We start from the raw sequence: 18,401 nt of genomic DNA on the forward strand, positions 1-18,401 counted from the left end.
TATTATCTTGCGGATTGAGGTGAGTAATCTCTATGAGATCAAACCTTGAGGTGCTAAGTTGGCATGCGTGATGCGTTTGTACTCAACACACATTTAATTCAAAAGTCTCACTAGATGACAATCAGGATTATATGAGGCATAATTTAGTTTTAAGATAAGTAGGAAAATAATACCTTAATACTCTAATGTATGATACATATTTGACCTAAAATTAACAAATATTTTGGCTCAATTTTCTAGTTTGACCACTATAACAAATTTTCATGTCATACAACATTGTGGATTTTATGTTTCTCTTGCTGCCACTTTGATTTCCAACTTTTCAACCTAACTTCATTGTCAAGATATTTAAATGTGAATGTGTAAAAAACAAAAGGTAAAACTTCTGAGCAAAGCAAAAGTATAGATAAAGCATCTATGTCCATGAGATACGAGCAACTCTATTGGGGCTATAGATGCTTGGGTAGCTATAGAGCTATGCTTGGAAAAAGATATCCTTACTGGGGCTATGGATGATTGTCTAGCAGGAAGGCTCTATCCCCAATTGGCTATGAAGGATGAACCTGTATGCGGGAAAAGCGGGGCGATGAAACTTAAAATGTAAAATAAATGAAGTTCAAAGAGGCTTGTCCACACACCCACAAGACTTCTTAGTGCAAGTTATGGAATCATGAAGAATGACTCAACTGCCCAAGGTTGGTTCCATGGTTCTCTATCTCACAAGGTCCCTCAAACCAATGCCTTTTCTCTCAGATCACTGAGCAAAGTGGCTTAGGGATGACAAATGCAAGAATGAGGGATGCTTATGATTGATTTAGTTATGAAAATGCATCCTATCTATGCATGATTCAACAAATGCAAAAAACTAGATTATAAGATGACACGATTAGTAGAAATACTATCCTAACATGATATACTAGTTTATGAGTTAAGCTAATGATAAAAGAAATAGTCTAAAATGCTTATTAGATTAATTCCTATTACAAAGAGAAGCTAGATGTGTTAATAAAATTGAGCATAAATGAGATACTAAAAGCTTGCATGGATCCTTAAAATGGAGGAACAAGAACTCTATTTATAGTGAAAATAGGGCAATGGATGGTCAGGATTGAAAGAGTTAATCAAGGGTCAAGTTTGAAAGTTGTCAATCCATGTTTTCAATTTTCACCAATGAAATGGTGACAATTGTCAACATAAGGCTGGTTGAGAGGAGAGGTAAGAAGCATTAAATGCTTGAGAAGACCTCATGGTTACCCTAGAAGGTAAGGGTTAAGGTTAGGTTAGGGTTATCCATTGGATAAAGCTTTTACCCAAGGGGTAAACTCTTGTGCAAAGGTTAAAGGAATAACCATGGTCAAAGAAATAAATACTTGATGAGACCCTTGGTTTAGATGGAGATTAAGTTAGTCAAAAAGTTTCTAACCATACCACTAAAGGTTAGTTAACCATTAATGGTTTGAAGACTTTGGGGACAAATTTGTAAGAGTCCTTCCAAATTTGGGGGTATTCAACAAGTTAGCTTTTTGGATGGATAAAGGCTTTAATGCCTTTTGAAGACTTTACTCCAAATTTGAGAAGTGGCCTCCTCAAATTTAGGGAAAGGGGATAATGGATGGGTTTGGGGTTAATTGATTAGGATTAGACGGATTCTAGAAGAAATTAGGAATAGGGTTTAGGATGCAAGTGGGAGATGTAGGAAAATGCAAGTGGGTGAGGGAAAATAGAATTAATTAAAATAAATTACTTTATTTCAATTTGGTTGCAATTTGGGAAATTGAATAAATTAGATTTATTCAATTTGGGGTAAACTATTAATTAAATGTAAATTTAATTAAAAGGTAAGAAGAAGGATTTTAATTAAATAAAATGATTTATTCAATTAAATGACATAAAGGGATTAAGTGAATTTAACTAAATAAATTGAATAATTTACTTAATTAAATAGAGGAATGTAGGTGATTTAGTTAAATTAGATTTAACTAAAATAGAGGAATGAACATAAAATATTCATTTAGGAATATGGTCATTTTTATACGTCTACATTTTGCCCCTCTTTGAAGTGACGTGTGTGCACATGCTGATTCAAAGAAAATGATGTGTCGTCATAATTTAGTTATGATCAATTTTTTATGTCATTTTAAGATTTTCATGTCGTGCCCCAGATTTGATAAACGATGTTGATAATGCCCCCTCAGGAGATGAATCAAAAATTTTGAAAATTTGATTTGATTTAGATAATTTTGATAAATTTCATTGCATTGTAAAATTTTGTCTATGTTGAATGTGGTATTTTGATTCATCTCCCGATATTGCCATTTGGTAGGGTTGTAGGAGACAATGCGAGCAATTTTATGCGTCCCTCCATGTAACCCTAATTTTGATTTACCCTATATAAAGGGAAAAAGTGATTTCTTTTTTCTCATTTGTGCTTGTTGACCTTGGAGAAAGTGATTTTTGGAGAGAAGTCAACATGCCAGTTCCTTATGCTTCGCATCGATTTGAGCGCATTCAGAGGTATCAGAGGCCTGTCGCATATGGACCACCAGTAAGTAAACCCTTTTGACCCCTTTTGGATTTTTTATTTTGTCATTTTTTATCATGTTTTCAATTTTGTCACGCGGATTTGGCGGTTTAGTGCATTAGGGTCAAGAAATAGCACATAGGGTTTAATGAATAAGGTAGCATCTGAAAAGTGTAGGGTAGCACATCAACAGGTTAGGGTAGCACTTAGGGTTAGGTTAGTACACGAGGATTATAGGGTAGCGCAAAGGGTAAAATGAGTAGCACATAGGAGATACCTAGCGCATAGGGTTTCTAGGAGGTCGCATGGGTAGGGCTAGATAGCGCGTAGGTATGACCTAGCGCATAGGGATAGATACATAGTGCAAGAGAAAAATAGAATAGCGCATAGGGTAGTTTAGTGCTTAGGGTTAGGTTAGGTGGCACTTTGGAAGAAAAGGATAGCGTATAGGTTGTGGCTAGCACATAGGGTAGATTTAGTAGCACTTGGCAAGGACAGGGTAGCGCATGATAATCAGTTTAGCGCATAGACAAGATTGGTTAGCGCATAGGGAAAATTTTTTGGTATAGTGTGATTTGTGAATGAAGAAAAATTGGTAGGTTGATGCCAGCTCAGTCAGGATAGGTGCAAATTGTTGGTATGTGTATGAGTTGTCCAATATGAGTTCTGATATAACTTGATTTGATTTGTGATTTTTCAAGTTGATATAGATTTGATGCGGATTTAATATGTTGTGGTTTTTGATATGAATATTTTTGATATGAATTGTGGAGCTTGAGTTGTTTTACAAGCTACATTGATTGTGGAACTTGAGTTGTTTTACAAGTTGATATGGATGTGAAACTTGAGTTGTGTTACAAGTTGATATGAAACTTGAGTTGTGTTACAAATTGATATGATTGATATGATGTGGAACTTGATTTAGATGTCAAACTTTCAAGTTTTGATATGAATTTGATTTTGGTATCTATGTTGTGATGAGGAAACTGATATTGGAATTGTTTCTCTTTTTGACAGGAGTGGTTTGGAGTGGTTCAGTCACGTGAGCGATTTTTGAAACCGTGGTCATTGATACCATGATTGACACAGGCAGATAGAGACATTATTGAGAGGTGTGGCCTGACCTCGTTGTTAGATATGCCTCGGTTTATCATGAACCGGGGTTTATTGATAGCATTGGTGGAGAGGTGGCATAGTGATACGAACACCTTCCATTTGGCAACAGGCAAGATTACAGTGACGCCTGAGGATTGTTACCGGATTCTACAAATTCTTGTGGTAGGTGCATTGCTACCCTATGAGCAGACTGAGGAGGGTGGGACTGAGGCACTTCGCCAGATCTTGCAAGATGATATTGTTTGTGGGTATGAGATCCCATGGAAGGAGTTCTTGGATTTGGATTGCGTTCCTCTACCATCAGTGCTGGCAGGTTTCATAGGTGGTTTCTTATGTCCGGACTGTAGATCGAAGGGACTAGCAGTGGGGTGGGGATTGGTTCTGGAGGATAAGGTGATGCAGGGTCACCAATTTACATGGGGGTCAGCTATGCTAGCCCACTTATACAAGGATTTACATTAGGTGGTATACCTAGGTTATGATAGTTTATCAGCTGTAGTGACACTGCTACAGGTATGGGCATGGGAGCATATTCCCGTAGCTAGGCCACTAGCAGACAAAGATAGGCCTGTTGGGTGTGCGTATGCATATGGATATAGAGGGATAGTTGTCCAGCGTAAGCTGGGAAAACTAGAGCACTAGAGAAGAGTGTTAGATGATATTGATATGGTCATTTGGCAACCATATATAGGTTGCAAGGTATGGGCCGAGGATGGGATGGAGATACCCTACGTTTATATGACCAAATATTTGATAGGGTGGATGCCCTTTGTTATTGAGAGGTTTCTGCATAGTCGGGTACTGCGGTAGTATGGTCGACAACAGGGGATTCCATAGGGGCATGTCTATATGCTCGACGAAGATAGGATATTCTGGATTGGGGACCTACGATTGATAGCGCGGTGGTCGTGGAGGAGTTCTTTCATTTAGCCAGCCAGATTTGGGATTATACCCCTGAGATAGTGGATGTAGGGATGACTAACAAGTTCACAAGATTTTTCGCAGTGCGTGTAGTGGCCAGAATATCGGATCCAGCTAAGATGATTCCAACATTTGATGACAATGAGGAGGTAGATGAGGGAGGTGGTGATGGCGGAGATGGTGGAGGAGGTGGTCGAGGTCGACGAGGAGATAGAGGGAGATTGGATCAGGGGAGGAGAGGAGATAGGGGTGGAGATGGTGGTGATAGGGGGATACGGGTGGAGAGAGTTGTGCGGCGGGCTGTGATGGATAGAGGGAGAGGAGGTTTGGCTATCAGAGCTGGGGATGAGGAGAGGGTTGGGGAGGTGATAGCGGTAGTGGGAGGGTATGATGACATCAGACGACTAGCCCAAAGGAGGAGGTCAGAAGTGCTACCTCTACCAGCACTGAGGACAGGTAGAGGGACAGGGGGTACCCCTTCATAGGTACCCCTATAGATGCAAATTCTGACGCATCTAGAGGATGCGTAGATTATATATCTGCAGTTGTCAGTGCAGCAGTTGCAGACACAGTTGTTGGTGCATCAGCATCAGATTACTCAGCTGACCATAGAGCATGATACTGAGATAGAGCATCGGGGTTGAGTAGAGGAGCTCGCAGTGAGTTTGCAGAGGGCTACAACAGGTGGTCCGATGAGAGACACCTTGAGAGAGCTGGCTTTGAGAGCCAAGGAGGCAAAGTATTACCAGCATCATTATGAGGATGTGGTGCCCAGGGAGTGTCAAGTGCAGAGTTTTATAGCATCGAGATCGAGTCGATCTTGAGATACTGGGTGGAGGACAGAGAGCAGAGGTGTGACAGGGCCTTCTAGACATGATCCACCTAGAGATCCAAGTGCTGGGACATCTGCAGCGAGACCATCTTCTTTGGGAGATAGTCATACCTGAGAGACATTGTCTCTATTGTATTTTGATCATTTTGTTATATTGGCACAGACATGACATATTTTGTACATTGATCATTTTTTGAGATATATATACGACACCATTTTCTTTGATCCTCATGTGATGCGTTATGGATTATGTTTTCTACATGTTGTTGTTTATGCTATGATGGTTCAATGCTTGCATGTGATGTAATATGTGATGAATATGATGTTATAATGTATGATGTTGTGAGATGTATCTTGAAAATGAGATGTATGATAATGATATGCTGTGAGATGTATCTTAAAAATGAGATGTATGATAATGATATGCTGTGAGACTTATGCTAATTTTAAAATGATATGCAATGAATTGATTTGATATGCAACTAATTGTAAAGTGATATGCAACTAATTGAAAAATGATATGCAACTAATTGATTTTGAGCATCCTCATTCTGTACTTGTCATCCCTGTATAGCCACATGTTGTTTTCTTTCTTTGTATGTATCATCATTGAGTATTGATTAATTTTGGGATATGTTGAAAATTTATACAAGCATAATGGTATAATTGAACCATAATGACCTGAGAAAAATTTTCATGATTTTTTATTTTGCAAGATAGCACAAGCGTCAAGGTATAATTGAACCAGGATGACTTGAGTGCAGATTGCGTAGAAACAGACAAGATTAAATAATTTGTATGCGTAAAGTGGAATCATGTCTTTAGTGATATGTTGTAAATCATGTCTTCAGACAAGTATTTACACAGTATAGATGATCGCCTCACAGACAGAAAACTAAGAATATATTGGAGTCCCCATGACATTCTCTAGCTTTGAAGCATTGCTAAGAAATTTTAGAGGATCCAACAATTCAAAAAGTTCAAGTGCAAAAATAGTGAAAACTTTATGCAAGATGCAACATTTGATACTTCATAAAATCATCCATCATATTTTGTGAATCCTATTAAGAAATCAATGTTTTGCTTTTGCGATTATACAAGTGTTGTTTGTTGGATATGATGTTTTGAGTTTGCGACAAGTTTTGACAGCTTGAATGTGTTGTAAGTTTATACTGCCCCTAGTCAAGTGTGCTTCTAAATGTGGATTGCATAGAGATGACCAATGGTGAGATGTGGTGAAAGGATATGCGGATAAACTAGGATAATGACTACGCTAAGTATGTCCTAGATGGATATTGTGATAAAAATATCGGGCGATGGCCGATAATGCTTTACTGTGGATATAATGGTATGGATATAGATAGAGGAGTTGTCCTCTCACAATAGCACCTATTGCCAGGTTTTCACCAGTTGCTTTTATTGTACCTTTTTATTTACCTTTTTCTTGATTTTTTAATATTTTTTATTTTTTGACTTTTTCGTGCATTAGATTACTCAAGTGTAGTATTTCTTCAGATGGATGTTGTTAGTTGGTTCATCAAGCACATCTCCTTCCGAAGTTGTTAGCTGATAGGTGCCTGATCCATAAGCTGATATAATGACATAGGGACCTAACCAATTAGGTTCAAATTTCCCTTTCTTTTCCCAATCCTGCTGATTCCTAGTATTTTCCTTGAGTACTAGGTCACCAATTTTAAAAATTCTGGGAATGACCTTGTGGTTGTAGCTCCTACACATACGCTGCTGATATGCTTTGAGATGAGTGTAGGCATGTTGACATCTTTCATCTAGAAGCTCATGCTCTTGCAGTCGGTTAACTCGATACCCTTCATCTGGAATTAGACCTTTTAGAGAGACTCTAACAGATGGAATTTCTACCTCTAAGGGTAAAATTTCTTCAGATCCATATACCAATGAATATGGTGTAGCTCCTGTTGGTGTGCAGATGCTAGTTCTGTATGCCCAAAGTGTTGGACCGAGTTGTACATGCCAATCTTTGCCTGCATCATTCACTATTTTCTTTAGGATTTTTAATATTGTCTTGTTGGATGCTTTTGCTTGACCATTTCCCTGCTGGTAGTAAGGTGTAGAAAAATAATGTTGGATTTTGAATTTTTCACATAGTTCTTGCACATCTTGGTTTTTGAAAGGTCATCCATTATCTGTGATGATAGAATTTGGAATGCCATATATGCAGATCAGATAATTAAGGATAAAAGAGGCAATTTGTTTCCCAGTTACTGTGGTCATGGGGACTGCTTCAATCCATTTGGTAAAGTATTTTGTTGAAGTTATAATGAACTTGTGTCCATTTGAAGATGAAGGATGAATTTTTCCAACCAAGTCTAGTCCCCACTGGAAAAAGGGCCAGGATGTTGTGAATGGTTGCAGTTCCTGTGCTGGTGCATGTATAAGATTGCCATGGATTTGGAATTTAGGACACTTCTTCGCAAAATAATAAGTCTTTTTCCATTGTTGGCCAGTAATATCCCATTCTTAGAATATTTTTAGCAAGAGTAGTACCACTTGAATGTGTGCCATAGATACCTTCATGAAGCTCATGTAAAGCAGAGTCATATTCATTATGATCAAGACAACAAAGAAGAGTACCATGTAGACCTCGACAGTACAAAGTATCAGCAATAAGAGTATAACGGGCGGCTTGTCAGATAAAGTTACATTTTTGGTTTCAGGATAGGTCAATGGGTAGGATATTGTTCTTAAGATAGTTGTAGATTGGTCCATATAACGAAGAGTCGGAACCAGTCAAGGTATAGATAACACGGGATTCCGAATGGCCATAGGCTGGGGAGAATAGTTGCTCTACCAGAAACTCATAACAACTCTATTGCTCTGGAATTTGTAGTAGTGAAGCGATAGTAGCCATGGCATCAGGTGCTCTATTGTCCAACCTTGGTATTTGCTCAAAGGTGATGTGTACAAAATATTGTTTGAAATCATCCACCATTCGCTTGTAGGGTGCAGCTTGTCGTCCTTTGTCTGATATTCATTGTTGATTTGATTGATGACTAGCTGTGAATCTCCGTAGACTTTTAATTCTGTAATCCTCCATTCTATGACCATTTTGATGCCTATAGCCAATGCCTCATATTCAACAATGTTATTTGTGCATGGAAACATAAGCCTATATGATCTGGGTATAGTGTGTCCTTCAGGAGTGATGAATAGAATGCCAGCACCTGAGCCATGTTGCGTGTAGGATCCATCAAAATATAAGGTCCATTGTTTGGTGGAGATAGCAAGAATGTCTCGGTCTGGAAATTCGATCTCCATAGTTTGTTTTCCTGGTAGTGGTGCTTCTGCCAGTTGATATGCAATTGCTTGTCCTTTGATAGCTCTTCGCTCTGTGTAGTGAATATCAAATTCACTGAGGATCATGACCCACTTAGCCAATCTGCCTGTAAGAGTTTCTTTATTGAGTAAATATTTGAGATGATCAATTTTTGCAACCAACTTAATTGTGTGAGCTAGCATGTAGTGTCAGAATTTTTGAGAGGTAAATACCACTGTTAGACAAGCTTTCTCAATGAATGTATAGTTGAGTTCATATCTGTTCAATGTCCTACTGATATAATAGATAGCTCGATCTTTGCCCTGTTGATCTTCTTGTGCTAACAATGCCCCTAGTGATATGTTTGTTATTGAAATGTAGAGGATGAGTGGCTTCCCTGCTATTGGTGGTACTAGAACTAGTGGGTTCATTAGATACTGCTTGATTTGATAAAAGGATTCGGCACATTTGGCTTCCCATTCAAACGGTAGATTTTTATGTAGTAAATGATTGAATGGGACTTTTATCTGCTAGTTGAGCGATGAATCGCCTGATTGATTGGAGTCGTCCTTGTAGAGATCTAAGCTAGCTGATGTTCTTTAGTGGTGGCATCTCCATAATGGCTTGTACCTTTGCTGGATCCACTTCAATAACTTTAGCTGAAACTATGTAGCCTAGTAATTTGCCCGATGTAACCCCGAAGACACACTTCTTAGGGTTGAGCCTAACTTGGAATTTTTCCAATCTATCAAAATTTTTTTCTAAGATGCTTAGATGTTCTACTCTGGTGAAGGATTTAGCTAGTAAATCATCTACATAGTCTTCCATGAAGGTATGCATCATGTCATGAAAGATTGTTGTCATTGCTCGCTGATAAGTTGCTCCTGCATTTTTTAAGCCAAAAGGCATGACATTCCAACAGTACATTCCCCATGGACAAGTAAACGTTGTTCTATCATGATCCTCTGAGGCTATCTTTATTTGATTATAGCCTGAAAAACAATCCATTAGTGATAGCATTGCATGGCCTGCTATGAGGTCTACAATTATGTCGATACTGGGCAAAGGAAAGTCATCCTTTGGACAAGCTTTGTTGACATCTCTAAAATCAGTGCAGATTCTGATACTTCCATCTAGTTTTGATACTGGTACAATGTTGGAAATCCATTCATCATAGTCGATAGGTTAAATAAATCTGACGTCTAATAGTTTCTTCAACCCAGCTTTAACCATGAGTTCTACATGTGGATTCATCTTTCTTAGTTTTTGCTTGACTGGCTTAGCTCTTGGAGAAATGGACAAGTGATGCATGATTAATTGTGGATCAATCTCGGGCATATCTGCATATGACCAAGCAAAGTTGATTTTCTTTTCTTTAAAAAATTTAATAAATTCTGATCTTTCTTCCTCTGTCAAAGATTCTGCAAGGTGTATAGTTTTGGTTGCTTATGTAGTACCAATGTTGATTGATTGAGTGGGCTCAATCAATATGGGTGATCACCCGTGATAATGCTCAGGAAGAGTGTCAAGTCTCCCATCCTTAGGTGCCTAAAAAAGGTTTTCACCCTCAAATGCGTCCTTTATTTTTATTTTTGTGTGATCTATTGCTGCCATTGACTGGTTTTCAGCAGTAGATCTTTTAGTTTGCTTATTTTTGCGACTGAGAGACTTGGCACTCCCCTGATTGCAGATGTTGTTACTTTGTTCACTGGTAGAGTCTGTCTCTGAGGTAACAGTACATAAGTAATGGATAATGGATTCATCATTTGGGAAAATTGGTATATCATGAGTTTCAGGCTCGTCCCAATCTATGAGGTCAGGAAAGACAAGTGGTAAGGAGTCGTTTGGTGGATCAAGTTCTGCGGTTGTAAGTGTCAAGACAGAGGTATCATCATGATTGGCCAGGGTGTTAAAGAAGTTAAGGATTTTGTTGAGGTCTTCGATAGTATCATCTTCTGTATAGACTTGTGCATAATGTTGCTGCTCTTTTTCCTTGGCATCATAGATATTTTGTGGACCAAATTCAAGTGGTCTAGATTCTATGTTGCGTTCTTCTTGAGAGATGGGTGTATTACTATCATTTGCACAAATATCTTCAGTAACATTAGAACAACTACCCCATTCATATTCATTGGAATCAGTCTCAAAGGTATTATCCCAGATTCTAGCAGTGTTGTGAACTCGTATGTTGTAGGGTGAGAATAGGTCTTTGATAATTGAGACAAGTTTGATAGTTTTCTCTGATTCTGTGTCAGATCTTGGTTCCACTCTTTGCATTTGTTCATATACTGTCTCTCCTCAAGGAGGAATTATGTAATCAGGAGGTGATTCTTCTTTGTTGGATATTGGTTCTTGAATATGATGTGCTTCTATAGTAGATGCTTCCTTCTTTTGATTGATAGGCTGCCTTTGACATTGCTTTTGTTCTTGATGCTCACATTCTTTGCATATTGTCTCAGCTGACTCAAACAGTGCCTCCTGCCAGGAGTCTTCTTTGTATTTCTTCTTTGCTTTCCATTGAGGTTTTTGATATTTGCGTGGTTCCCTCTCTGGTAGTAGAGTGAGTTCAAAGCCCAATCCTTTTTTGTCTTTACTGAATTGTGAAGGAGGATCTAATGGTTCTATGACACCTTCCTTTTGCTTACCAATAGGTCCTTTGCCATTGTATCCCATTTGCTAAATGATTAAGTAGCCTTTTCCATACAAGTGTGTTGGCATAGCTACTTCCATAGTAGCTGCTCTGTCTTCTTCCTCATCTTTGTATAGCCAACTAAGGATGTCCTTTTCCTTGGATTCATGTGCTAGAGTGCCGAGTTGGATGAATGTGCCATCAAACTTGGTGATGGGCTGAGTTGCTTGATGTGTTGATGTTGTAGGTAATCCATGAGATCTAGGTGATGTTGGTAAGTTGGCCAAACACATGGGCTCCAAAGAGTATTCTCCCATGCCTTGTTCTTTGATTTTCATTTTCTTCTTGAAATCCATAGATAATGATTTAGACTTTTCTTGTTGAAGATCTGGTGTTGAGGAATTTTGTTTCTCTCTATTATGTGGAACCAAGCTATCTTGGGCTGCCCCCATAGCATTACAATGCTGAAATGGATTATGATCGGCTGATATAGAAACCTCCTACCCATTGTAGGGGAATTTAACACACTGGTGATAAGTGGAGGGTGCCACTTGCATTTCATGCATCCAAGGTTGACCTAATAAGATATTGTATGTGAGGTCTATGTCTAAGACTTGGCACATAGTATCCTTTCGTATTGGTCCTACTTGAATTGGCAACACCACTAGCCTTTATAGTGATCTTTTTGCGTGGATCAATAGACTCCTCAGAGAAGCCTAATGCATGGATAATTTTTAAGGTACAAATATTAAGTCCAGCTCCTCCATCTATTACTACTCATTTAACTCGGTGTTTATAGACCATGACTTCAATATGGAGTGGAGTATTGTGTGGATGGCTCAACGAGATATTATCATGCTCAGAAAAAGTGAGGTTATGAGGACCTGTCATATGAGCCACCATGGCTTGGAATTTGTCAGCATCCAGATCTTGAGGTACATTTATTTCTAATAATGCTTGTTCCAATATGTCTTTGTGTTTTGGTGAAAGTTTTAACAATTCCAATATAGATATTTGAGCAGGATTTTTGTGCAATGGACTGACTAGATCATACTGAATTTTGGGTACGGTGTTTGTTGTTGACATATGTCCCTTCAAGACATATTTTTGAGCTCTGGTTGTTCCGTTGATGGATTCATGTTCACGCATGTCTTTGATTGTGATAAGATTGACTTGATTGTCCTCAGCTGATATGTGATTGATACAAACTCCATGTGTATTGTTTGAGATTGAAGCTCCATCCTTGTTGTAGTTTGAAAGAGGGTTATTGAAATCTCCATGGTCACCATTTGTCTTGAGGCCATCGACCGTTAAATCACCTCTATCGTTCGTGTCCTGAACAATGTTTTTCAGCCTCATGCAATCATTTGTTTCATGGCCTTTGTTGCGATGAAAATCACAAAAGTGTGAGTCATTCCACTAGGGTGGTTTGATTTATGGTTCAAAGTTGTTGATTGTTGGTAAAGAGATAATTTTGTTTGCTAGGAGTTCTCTAAATGCTGACTCCAGTGATTGCCCTAGTGGTGTATAAATGCATTTCAGAAAGTTGTTTGCATTACCTTGTGAGTTTGGATTAGGACCCCTATTGGTGTTATTGTTTTGGGTATTGTTGGTGTTGTTTGTGTTGAGTTGATTTTGATTGGTATTTGGTGCATAAGTGTTAGTGCCTAGGTTAGCACCTTTGGGATTCTTCGTAGCTTGAGGATTACCTGATAATGTGAGTGCGAGCTGCTTTGATTTTGGATCATTGATTCATTTCCTCCTTCATTTCCATTGTTTTTGTTTCTGGTCTGGAATCTGGATTTGTCCAAGTTGTTGTTGTTTTGGTTGTTGTAATTGGATGAACTTGTTCCTTCTTTGAAAAATTTCAACATTCCCTTTTTGACACATGCTTCTTCTACTTGGATGCCATTCTCAATCAATTTAGCAAAAGATGCATTGGAGTTTGAGTCTATAACTCATGTCACTATACAATTTGTCAATAAAAATTTCCATCTTTTCCTTTTCAGGTACATCATGAGGATATCTTGAAACCATACACCGCCAACGTTGAAGGAATACCATGAATGTTTCATTATTTTTCTGTTTGGTGTTACAGATGTCTAGCATGGTGATAGCATGCTGAATGTTATAGGAATATTGAGTTATGAATTTGTTGACTAGTTCATCGAATGATCTGACAGGAGGTGTGATTTTGGATAGCCATTCCATTGTTTTTCCACCTAGGCTTCTTGGGAATAACCTCATCAAATAGGTGCCATTATGGGCGAATTCAAGACTCATTGTGCAAAATTCTCGAACATGATCATGGGGATCACTTTTCCCATCATATTTGTCAAATTTGGGAACGTCTGAGTTTGGAGGAAAAGGTACCATGTTCAATCTTCTATCAAATGGATAAGGACAAATTTCAGTTAATGAATACCATACTATCATCCTTTGTTGCATGTCTTTCATTTGTCTTTGTAACATTTGCATTTGTTGAGTAATAGAAATCAAAGGTGCATTATTTTGTCGAGGGAAGAATTCTTCCCTTGCATTAATTCTAGGCTGAAATGGTGTATGGAATGGTATGTTTTTCTTGGGGATGTTTTGCTCAGGTATATTTTTCTCAAGGATATTTTGCTCAGGGGTATCTTGCTCAGGGTCACATGTTTCTTCCTCTCTTTGTTGTTCTTGATATTTGTAATGTTGAGATCTTATTTTAAAAATGTCTGTGTCAAAGTCTTCAAGAATTTTAACTCCTTTGTTTGTGAGCATGAGTAGGTATTTTTCCTTATCATTTTCCATGAGTCTTTCCACAAGTTTTTGAAACAAAGCGCTCTCTTGACATTCTTGAAGAAGTTCTTCAGAAATTTTGGTGTCCTCTTGATTTGGACGCTCGAAAGGATTTGATAATCTCCGATTCATGCTGGATTCTGGTTGCATTTTGCTTTGTTTATTTCATTGAGAGTGAGTAACAACGGCCATCTAGTAGAAGCTCTTTGTGACAAAAGGAACGAACTCTTCTTCAATGTTTTGCTCAAGGGTTGGTGGTTCAAATCGGGGTATGCTATAAGTGATGCACTCTTTGGGAAAGAAGGCCGGATTGATCTTCCCTCCTTGATTTATGCGTTGACTGAATGCTGATTTTTGACAGAATGCCCTTCTCCTCAAGGGTTCCTTGTCAAATTTGTTTGTTTTGTTTTGAAGATACAAGCGTATATGATGAAGGAATGTGCGATGAAATTTGAAGATTTGGCGATTGATGTATAAAAATTTATTTCTTTTGGCAAGTTTCGAAAGAACTTGGTTGTTGTTTCTTCCACTTAGTGTTATGATAAATATTCTTTCTTCTCAGAATATGAGGATTAGTCATGCACAAGAGATCAATGGTGTCCTTTGATTTGTTTTGGATTCAGCTTAGCTTGTTTTGGAAATTTAAGTCTTACTTTATCAAAGTTAAGGTTTAGATGCCCTCTCACAACAAAGTGCGTCAAATGATATGGAATACAAGCTTTCCCGATATGGAAACTCAATTTGACAACTTAGAGTTTTAAACAAGTGTGTTTTGGGATAAAACTCCGTTTGATGGAAGGACCTGTTTGATACTTGTGATGATGTTTCCTGATTTTGATAGGAGAGATATGTTTATCTTGTGACTAGTGTCAGATTTTTAGACAACTTTGCTTGATGGAAATTTGCTTGCAGAAATAGCTTTTGATACTCTGTTTTCGGTTTTCTGATTGATGAAGTTTAGGCTGATGAAGGAAAGCTTTCGAAATTGTTTTCAAAATTTTCAAAATTGACCTTTATTTTGCCCCATTTTTCTGGTTTTGACTATACGCTAGAACAGAGTCGCAATGCGCTATAAAAACTTCTCTATGCGCTAGCGAAAAGACTCCACGTGCTACGCTGCCCCTTGATATGTGCTAACTGGTTAATATTGTTTAATATTGCTTCAGCTTTGGTTCTAAAGGTTATGCGCTAATATGGGCCACCTATGCGCTAACAGTTAAACCCTACTTGCTAAAGTCTAACCTCTATGCGCTAAGTTGATGCTTCAAAGCGCTAAACTATTTTCAAAATGTGCTAACTGCCACTACTTGCTTTTAGATTATAGTGAAGTGCTACTGATAAGACTTGACGTGCTAAAGAGAAGATTTAATGCGCTAAAAGATGGTTCCTACGCGCTAAGAGGTTTCTCTAACGCGCTAAACTGCTCTGAAATATATTGACTTGGGTGTTTTTCAGTAATTTTGGAATTTTGCCTTGAGTTTTTAGTGCTGATAGATGATTTTCTGAAATAACAAATGAAAGCACGACACCAAAGAGACAACCATTTTGCTTAATCTAAACAATAAGTGTATGTTCTGCGAGGATGTGTTCAAATCCCCAAAGTTTCAACAAGTTTTAGATACAACATGCATTTAAATTAGACTCTTTATTCAAGGGTCGTAAGCAATATCATAGCCCACTAGTCTCGATACTCCATCAGCTCAAATAGTCGTGTGCACCCCCATTTTTTTTTTCCTTCTACCAGAAATTAACCCAAAGTGAATTGCTTCACAATTGAGTAGTTATATTGGGAGATATATGGTGAGCGATCTTGGGGGTGGATTCTTCCCCACCATTGCACTATGATATTGCAAATGTCTGGTTACTGACTCATCTCAAAGTTTCTATGCTAAGGTTCGTAATCAAGCTTCTTGTTCAGCCGTCAGTGATAAACTCCCTCAAGAGGCTTCCCAACCTTTAGAACAAAGGCTTTACGCATTGTAAAGATACTGGGGGAAGGCTAATCAATGCGCACAACCGTTGAAAAGGACTTTCGTCACTTTCCACTTTTGATTATAGTGGGTTGGAACGCTTGGCTTCAAAGTTGTTTCCCACTTAGGTCATTCCCTTCACACCGGCCAAAAATGGCTTTAAGAGTTTTTCAACCCCTCGGGAAGGCAAGCCTGCTAAAGGATTAATTGCTTGAATTAAAGAAAGCTTTAAGAGTGGTTTCTCTTTTTTATCACCCAATTAAGGGGAGAGCATATACCTTCCACCTTCGAGATGAAGCACACAAGTTCTTTTTAGCCCTTCAAAGCAATGATTTTCTAATCCTATATGGATATGTTGCTCCACAAAGCATGGTGTTCCTTTTAACCCTTCATAGCAAAGTGTGTATTTTCGAAAACCTTTGAAAAATAAGCCTGGTCAACAAAGTAAATCGTGATTTTGGTCAACAAAATTAAAGTTGATACAAGAAAGTTTTCCCTCTTTAGTTGCAAAAAGACTTTTGGGATTTTGTGTGGTTCTTTACTTTTCTAAAACCTAAAATGGATCCTTTTATACACCAAAGGATGGTGAAGTTCTTTCTAATCCATTTGTTTGCAAAACTTGAAAAAAATTTAATTTGTTTCTCTTTTTTTTTTTTTAAAGCCCAAACAAAAGTGAGTTCAATTTTAACAAGAATCAAAAGAAGTTTATATCTCAACTAACTTAACTAAGTTAGTAAAAACCTAAACTATTTAATGATCTTAAATCAAGCTCCTATCTACAAGAAATTTGTTAAAACCTTGCAAAATACAAGTAAAATTGTTAGAAAATATGTAGGATTTTGTAGACTTCAACAAGTCTAATTTTTACATTCGGTTATAGTATTTGGTTTTGCCTTTGTCTGCAATGCACTACAAAACAAACTATACACGCTACTGTATAGCCAGGATGCGCTATCAGATAGACCCGATGCGCTAAGCTGTTATTCTTCCACGATGAGACCTATAGGAAAAAGGTTAGTGAGGATGATGCGCTAAAGTATGATCTTCACGTGCTGGGAAATGAGTCTCGCGTGCCAAACAGTAGTCTATATGCGCTAAATGATACACCAGATGCGCTAAGGGATATTCCCTATGCATTGATTCCTATTTCCCGTGTACTTGCAGAAGTGTTTATTTTTAAAAACCGATTTGATTAATGGGGTAGAGCCCCACGGTGGGCACCAGAAATGTATGCGGGAAAAGCGGGGTGATGAAACTTAAAATGTAAAATAAATGAAGTTCAAAGAGGCTTGTCCACACACCCACAAGACTTCTTGGTGCAAGTTATGCAGTCATGGAGAATGACTCAACTTCCCAAGGTTGGTTCCATGGTTCTCTATCTCACAAGGTCCCTCAAACCAATGCCTTTGCTCTCAGATCACTGAGCAAAGTGGCTTAGGTATGACAAATGCAAGAACGAGGGATGCTTATGATTGATTTAGTTATGAAAATGCATCCTATCTATGCATGATTCTACAAATGCAATAAACTAGATTATAAGATGACACAATTAGTAGCAATACTATCCTAACATGATATACTAGTTTATGAGTTAATCTAATGATAAAGGAAATAGTCTAAAATGCTTATTAGATTAATTCCTATTACAAAGAGAAGCTAGATGTGTTAATAAAATTGAGCATAAATGAGATACTAAAAGCTTGCATGGATCCTTAAAATGGAGGAATGAGAGCTCTATTTATAGTGAAAATAGGGCAATGGATGGTCAGGATTGAAAGAGTTAATCAAGGGTCAAGTTTGAAAGTTGTCAATCCATGTTTTCAATTTTCACCAATGAAATGGTGACAATTCTCAGCATAAGGCTAGTTGAGAGGAGAGGTAAGAAGCATTAAATGCTTGAGAAGACCTCATGGTTACCCTAGGAGGTAAGGGTTAAGGTTAGGTTAGGGTTATCCATTGGATAAAGCTTTTACCCAAGGGGTAAACTCTTGTGCAAAGGTTAAAGGAAGAACCATGGTCAAAGAAATAAATGCTTGATGAGACCCTTGGGTTAGATGGAGGTTAAGTTAGTCAAAAAGTCTCTAACCATACCACTAAGGGTTAGTTAACCATTAATGGTTTGAAGACTTTGGGGACAAATTTGTAAGAGTCCTTCCAAATTTTGGGGTATTCAACAAGTTAGCTTGTTGAATGGATAAAGGCTTTAATGCCTTTTGAAGACTTTACTCCAAATTTGAGAAGTGGCCTCCTCAAATTTAGGGAAAGGGGATAATGGATGGGTTTGGGGTTAATTGATTAGGATTAGATGGATTCTAGAAGAAATTAGGAATAGGGTTTAGGAT

This window comes from Cryptomeria japonica, chromosome 11, assembly GCF_030272615.1.
Source record: "Cryptomeria japonica chromosome 11, Sugi_1.0, whole genome shotgun sequence".
Classification (NCBI taxonomy): Eukaryota; Viridiplantae; Streptophyta; class Pinopsida; order Cupressales; family Cupressaceae; genus Cryptomeria; species Cryptomeria japonica.